The following is a 6,324-nucleotide window of genomic DNA, read 5'->3' on the forward strand; positions in this document are numbered from 1 at the left end:
CAGCGGTGCTGGGAGCAGGGGATCCGAGTCAGTCGAACCAGAGCCTTGTAGCGATGGTGCACTATGAGCACTATGTATATACTGTATTTCTATATTTTCCTTTGTACAGATTCACTTAAGTCAAGCTACTGTTTTACAGGTGCTCCTTATTTATTAGAGCTGTGAAAGCTTGGAAAACACACCGGGCGAGCAAGCTCGCTTTTTAAAAAAAAAAAAAAAAAAAAAAAAAAAAAAAAAAAAAAAAAGGGGGCAGGGGGGGAATCCAACAGCTCCTGAGTCTAGGGAGAGAGTTCAAAGAGGTACTGATGAAACATCTTCAAGAGAGCAAGAAACTGAAGCACCCTCAGTGTGCTCTGCTTTCCTTTTGGGCTTGCAACAATTTTCTCTCTCCCTGACTGGTGTCAGATTTATTAAAACAAAATAAATCTCCAAGAAAAAAAAAATGCACTTAAATGTGCTGTTGTTTTATTATTATTATTTTCTTTTTTTTTTTTTCTTTTTTTTTGGTGCATGCAGTTATTCACTCCTCTACCTGCCTGGTCCCAGATCAAGCAAAATTCACTCTGAAGTCTCAGAAACATATGTGGAAGTGTTCCTGGGGTCTGTGTCTATGTCCCTTCCACGTTTGCTCCTCTCTCATCATCTCTCAGCTTCTGCAATGTTCCAGGTGTAGGGAAAACAAACAAACAAACAAAAAAAAAACAAACACCAATGCACTTAGCAGTGCAGGGGTAGGCCCTGATCTTACAGAAGAGCCCCATATGGGTGCTCTGGCTGCATCTCTGCTCATTTCAAGGGGATTTGTGCAAATTTGCTGACACCCATGCATATGGGGCCGGTGTATGGAGTGTGCTCCATGTGCCTTTTGTAAGGAGAGAGGGGTTTTTAATGCATCAGCTCCCCCTGAAATCAAGCCTAGGCTCTTCCAAGCGCCGAACTCCTCCCAAATGCCCCCAAACTCTGCAACAGCAATGTATTTGCAGGCCCCGAGCTGCCTTGCAGAAGGCTGTTTGCTTCCCAGCTCTTGGCCGGCGCTGCTGATGGAGGAGGTTGAGATGTCCGGTGAGCTGCGTAACTTTCTGACTGATTTCATTACCCACTCATGTAAGGAAAACAACAACAGCATAAGCACGCCTGCTTGGAAGGGCGTGCAGAGCAGAGCTTGTCTTCCTAGTAAACAGCTTGCTACATCTCTATTTATTCATCTGAACTTGGCTGTAAAATGAAGGCCGTGTGTATTGATTTTGCTTTTGTCAGTGGTCCAGAATTGTTAGCACACATTTTCACTCCTCTGAAAAACAACAGACTCTTTAGAGAAATCTTTCTCTCTCGTGAGCCGCTTTTTCCAGAAATGGAATCAGCTTGTCAAAAACCATAAAGAGGTAGAGAAAGCAACCTAGGCTGAAGCTGGCTGCGTGCGTTTCATCTGATCGCAAACTTACCTGAGCTTCCCTGAAAATTTGCCTGCATTGTGCTTTTCGAACGACTTTCCCCAGAACCCAGAATCTGAACGCCTGACTCCGTTGAATCAGTTCATTGTTTGCTATTTTAAAAATATCTACAGCTGCGTATCTGTGGAGAAATCTCCAAGTACACATAAACCTTCAGCGAAATGCGGACCAAATGGTATGATACATTATGCAAAAGAAACCTGCTTTATTTTGTAGGCCAAATCCGTCCCTTGCATAATGCCAACAAAACGAGTGGAATTACACAAAGGATGTGAGAAGGTCCCTTGCAATTAACAGGAGCCCAGCAAAGGGATGCAGAATGCTGCTCGCTCGCTGCTGACATTATTTATTGTGGACTAAGACGTAAAGATCGAGCCAAGCCTTTTCCTGGAGAACTCACCACCAAGGAGCCAAAGAAAATCCCAGTGCACGGGGAGATACACGGGAAGGTTCCTGCCTGCAGCAGAAATGGCTCCAGCTATTGCACACGTGCAGTTTGCAGGCGCAGAGGCTGTGCTCGTGAGCAGAGGAGGCAGCTTTGCCTCAGGTCCCCAGCAGCCAGCCTTGTGTGCCTCCCCTCCTGCTGCTGGGCAGAGGGGGAGCGTGCTGCAAGCAAGCCGCCCCGGTCCTTCTGCTGGCACTGAATTCTTGCTGTCAGCGGGAGTCTTGCCCTTGCGATAAGAGGGGGTCTGCATGCTGCAAACACTGCATTAATTACCCCTGGTGTTGTCTTAGATGGGTTTGAGGGCTTCATTTTTTTTTTATTTTTTTTTTTCCCGAGCTGCTACACACTTCAGTATGTGGTTAGCCCAATTCTGTGAATAAGAAGGTCCCATAAAAATGAAAGGATTTAATGCTTTTTCCGTGCTAAATGATGGAAATAAATTTGCTTTGTTCAAATAGGCACCCCATGCCAAATTCACGAGGATGCTTATCCAAGTCCGATATCCCATTCTGAGGCCCTTATTTGGACACCCAAATCAACACTCAGCCAAACACATGCACGAGGCATTTCAGTGCCATTTGGAGTGTCCATATATAGAACTGGATGCCCTAACTTCATTGCCTTTGTTTTAAAAATAGGCCTGGAATATGTAAAGGCATCATTTAATAACAACTATGACAAACACGCGGTGCTCGAACTCGGAGCAGATTCGCCCGTGCCGGTCGGCGCAGGTTGCTTCCCCTGGAGCAGCTCTGGATTTAGAGGTTGGATTCAGCAAAGAGGCAGCCCTTGGGCTGCTCTGCTTTCCCCTCCCACCCCAACCTGGCTCTGTTTGGGATCTGGGAGGCCAGGAATGAGGAACTGGGGCAGCCTCCACATGCCGAGAGTCATGAAGGAATCAGAAGTGGAGCTGAATCTGCTCCATACTGACTGCTCAGACGTCTCGAGCTTGATGTTTGCACCTCCGAGATGGGGGTCTCCAACACAGGGCTGCTCCTCAGCCTTTTTTTGGCCAAGTCAAGGCCTGTCAGGGCTTCAACTTCAGTGATACTGTGAGAAACTGGCCGAGCCACAAGGCAAAAAGAGTACCTTAGGCCGCTGACTTTCTCTTTTCCTGAAGCCGTTCCCTGGTGTCTCTCCCTACCAGCTGGAGCAGGTGAGTGTCCCAGCCACTTCACCTGCTGCTCTCCTGAAACAGTTTTCCAAGAAAGGCATTGAGAGAGTCCCTTACCCATCCCCATGTCCCAGGCCAGGACTGATGAGCTATAATCTCTCCCAGCCTGCCCACCGGGACATGGGATGTAGCGTTTTGGGGGCAGTCGGGAGCATCCTTCTGCCTAGTTTATGGGTATCTCTGTAGGAACGAGCATAAGCCCTGGATGCTGGGGATTGCTGGCGGCTGCGTGCCTGCTGGAAAGCTCCGAGGGGATGATTTACGGCAGGGTCAGGTAGAGGAGCTGACACAAAAGGGTCGGCGAGGCCGGGTGCCAGGCCGCAGGCTGCTCGTCGGGCGGCATCCAGGGAGAGAAGGGGGAGCGTGAGTCGAATTCCTTAATAACGTGAATTAGAAAATCATTTCCTGTGTTAGGGGTTAGGAAAGAGAGTGAAGGACCCAGAGATCTTCCAAACAGAAAACAGCTTTTGTTAAGGCTTTTGGCCTAAGGAGTTTGGGGGGGGAGTGGGGTGGGAAGGGAAAGTGCTGGCACATTTTTGGCTCGAAGCCTCAGACAACATATTTTTTATTCTAGTCTTTATTTTTCAAAATAAAACCATCGCAAGGCAGCGACAAAGAGGAGGGAAGAGGATGGAATTAGGGGAATCGTACCCGAGTATTTCCCCCTTCTTTCTGTTCCTGCCATTGTTGCACAGTGTCTCCTTTATCATATACAGTAGCTGGATTAACCCAAAAGGCTGGGAATGCAACACGATCCTTTTACACTTATTGATCCTTTCGTAGAGAGATTGTTTTCCTCAAAGTTCACCTTTTTTTCTTTTCTTTCTTTTTTTTTTTTTTTTTAGCTTTTTAGTCTAACTGCTACACATTTTACCCTGCTTCTTTGTGAAATGCTAAATCCATCGGTAGGTTTTAGTTTTCCTGGTGTAACTTTTCAGAAATTGTATATCTGCATAGCAACCCCACTGCAGGCAGCTCGTGTGGCGGTGTCGCATGTCAGGAAGATGAAAAGAACTCCAAATCTGAGCTGCTCCACAAACTTACGGCCCCCATTCTCGGGCATATATCTTCTGTACTTAATGTAAGTGTCAGGAAGGCAATTTCCAGGCCAGAGAGGTGCGAAGTTTTATCTGGTAGATGACACAAAAAGAAAAAGAAAAAAGAAAAATAATAATAAAAAAAAAGACACATGACCTCAGTTCAGCCTTGTGTGGACAATCAAATGAGAAACAAAGATTGTCTTTTTCCTCCCCTGCCCACTCCCCCCGGCCCCCACCTTCCCATGTCCCTGTTGTCTGCTTCCAAGTGCAACTTGAGCCTGGATCCCGAGCCCAGTGTCCAGATTAGAGATTGTTGACTCAGATTTAGTGGTGAAACTTGAGCCGGACCCTGCTGATGGCATAGCCTTGAAGGAGCAGGTTTACTCCAAGCCAAAAGAGAGATTACATGTCAGGCGAGAGCCTGCCTTTCCTTTATCACAAACTTCCTGATCTCCTTCTGTTTTAATAGCGCTCCCCCCTCGCCTCCCCCTGCCATGTGCCCACTTTCAATTTCTTCTATAGGGTGTCATAAATCAGGAAATTAACAAGTGTGTAGCTGCCCTTTGCCACAGGCAGAGACAATGAGCTTTCTGTGTTTTTAACCAGTGGGTAGCACTTAACATAATCAATGGAGAGCTACGTGCAGAAAGGATGAAAAATTGGGTCTTGGTCTGACCACTTACAGGGTATTTCTCATCACCCAGGCAAGCTGCTTTTATGAGAATATGACATGCCCTGGAAGCTTGCTCTCCATTTTGCAGGAGAGTCATTAAAAGAAATCATTACATGTTTTTTTTTGTTCCTTGGCACACACACTGCTTTTCCTTGGCTTCTGATTTCATCCATCTTTCAGGCGCTTCGTGCCTTTAGTAATTTATGTGCAAGATTTTTCCAAACCTCCAAATGTTTTTCCATTTGGCAAACTGTGTCCCGAAGCCTCCACAGAATGTAACTGTAGAGTTTTCTTGTACTTCAAAACATGAGCCCTGTTAGCACAAAGATGCATCTAATACTTGTAATCCTGTGCGCAAAAGCCATAAATTCATAGAGGACAACAAAGATGTTGTTCCTTCTTCTCAGCCTTTACCTGCTTTGTTGCTGTAACCCTTTACTTTATACACAAAAGAGGAATTTGTCTACCAGCATTGTTGTTTTCTTTAACTATAGTTTTTGGAAGCTTTACGATACCATATGGAGAACTATTTTATTCTGCTGTTGGTGGCTTTCTCGATACTGGCTATAAATTAGATAATTTTCCTCGTGTCTGATAGCCTGCACTATCAGTCAGGCACATTTGCTCTCACAGGAAAATCCAGGAGAATTTGATAGAAAGTGATAACCTTTCCATCATACCCAACTTAATAGAAAATTTTATTCTCACTCTAAGACTCACAACGGTTGATTAAAAAAAATAATAACAACACATGATTTCCACCCTCCATCAAGTTCATGGGCTGGCAGGCTGTTTTTTTACAGAAGTCTCCTCACCTTGCTGCTGTCCAGCCCCCCCTGAGTGTTTCTGAGAGGGACACACACCAGCGGGTATGCTGGCCGGGATCTTTGGGGGTCCCAGGGAGAGCAGGGGTCTGGGGAAGGCTGGCTGCATGGGTGCCCTTGAGGAGCTCTCCCAGCAGGATGGGCAGGGGCTCAGAAAGCTGTTTGGTCGATGTGAGTTGTGCTCCGGGCTGCTGTGGCTTTCTTCAGGAATGCAAACCCAAGGGGAGACTTCACTAAATGTTTTTTTACAATGCGGTCCAGTGAGTGACATCCCTGAAATGGCAGGGTTCATAACCACGAGAAAAGAGATCTGTCTTCTGCCGTCCACTCACTCGAGAAAATACCAGGCGCTGAGGATCAGCCACAGGCCCTTTTCTTGTATTTGTTTATTTTTGAAATCCCTGAGTAGTTTACAAGGTTGCACTACAAAACACTTCCATTTGTCGAATAATCCCAACTGGACGAAGTTCCTGAACAAAGAGTCTGTTTTGCCAGCAGAAATGGGTCCAGATCAGGCCCAGCGTATTATTTTCACTGAGTTGTGCTCCATCACTCCTTCTCGGCATGTACTGCCCTACTTGCCCTGGAAATAAATGCTCAGTGAGACTATAGAATAACTGGAGGGATAAGTATCTTCTACAGTTCACCCAAACGACTGCATCTAAACTGAATTTATATGGCAAGAACTGTGCATGTTTCACCGAAGAAAGGCCAGAT

This window comes from Aythya fuligula, chromosome 3 (assembly GCF_009819795.1).
Source record: "Aythya fuligula isolate bAytFul2 chromosome 3, bAytFul2.pri, whole genome shotgun sequence".
In the NCBI taxonomy this organism is placed as follows: Eukaryota; Metazoa; Chordata; class Aves; order Anseriformes; family Anatidae; genus Aythya; species Aythya fuligula.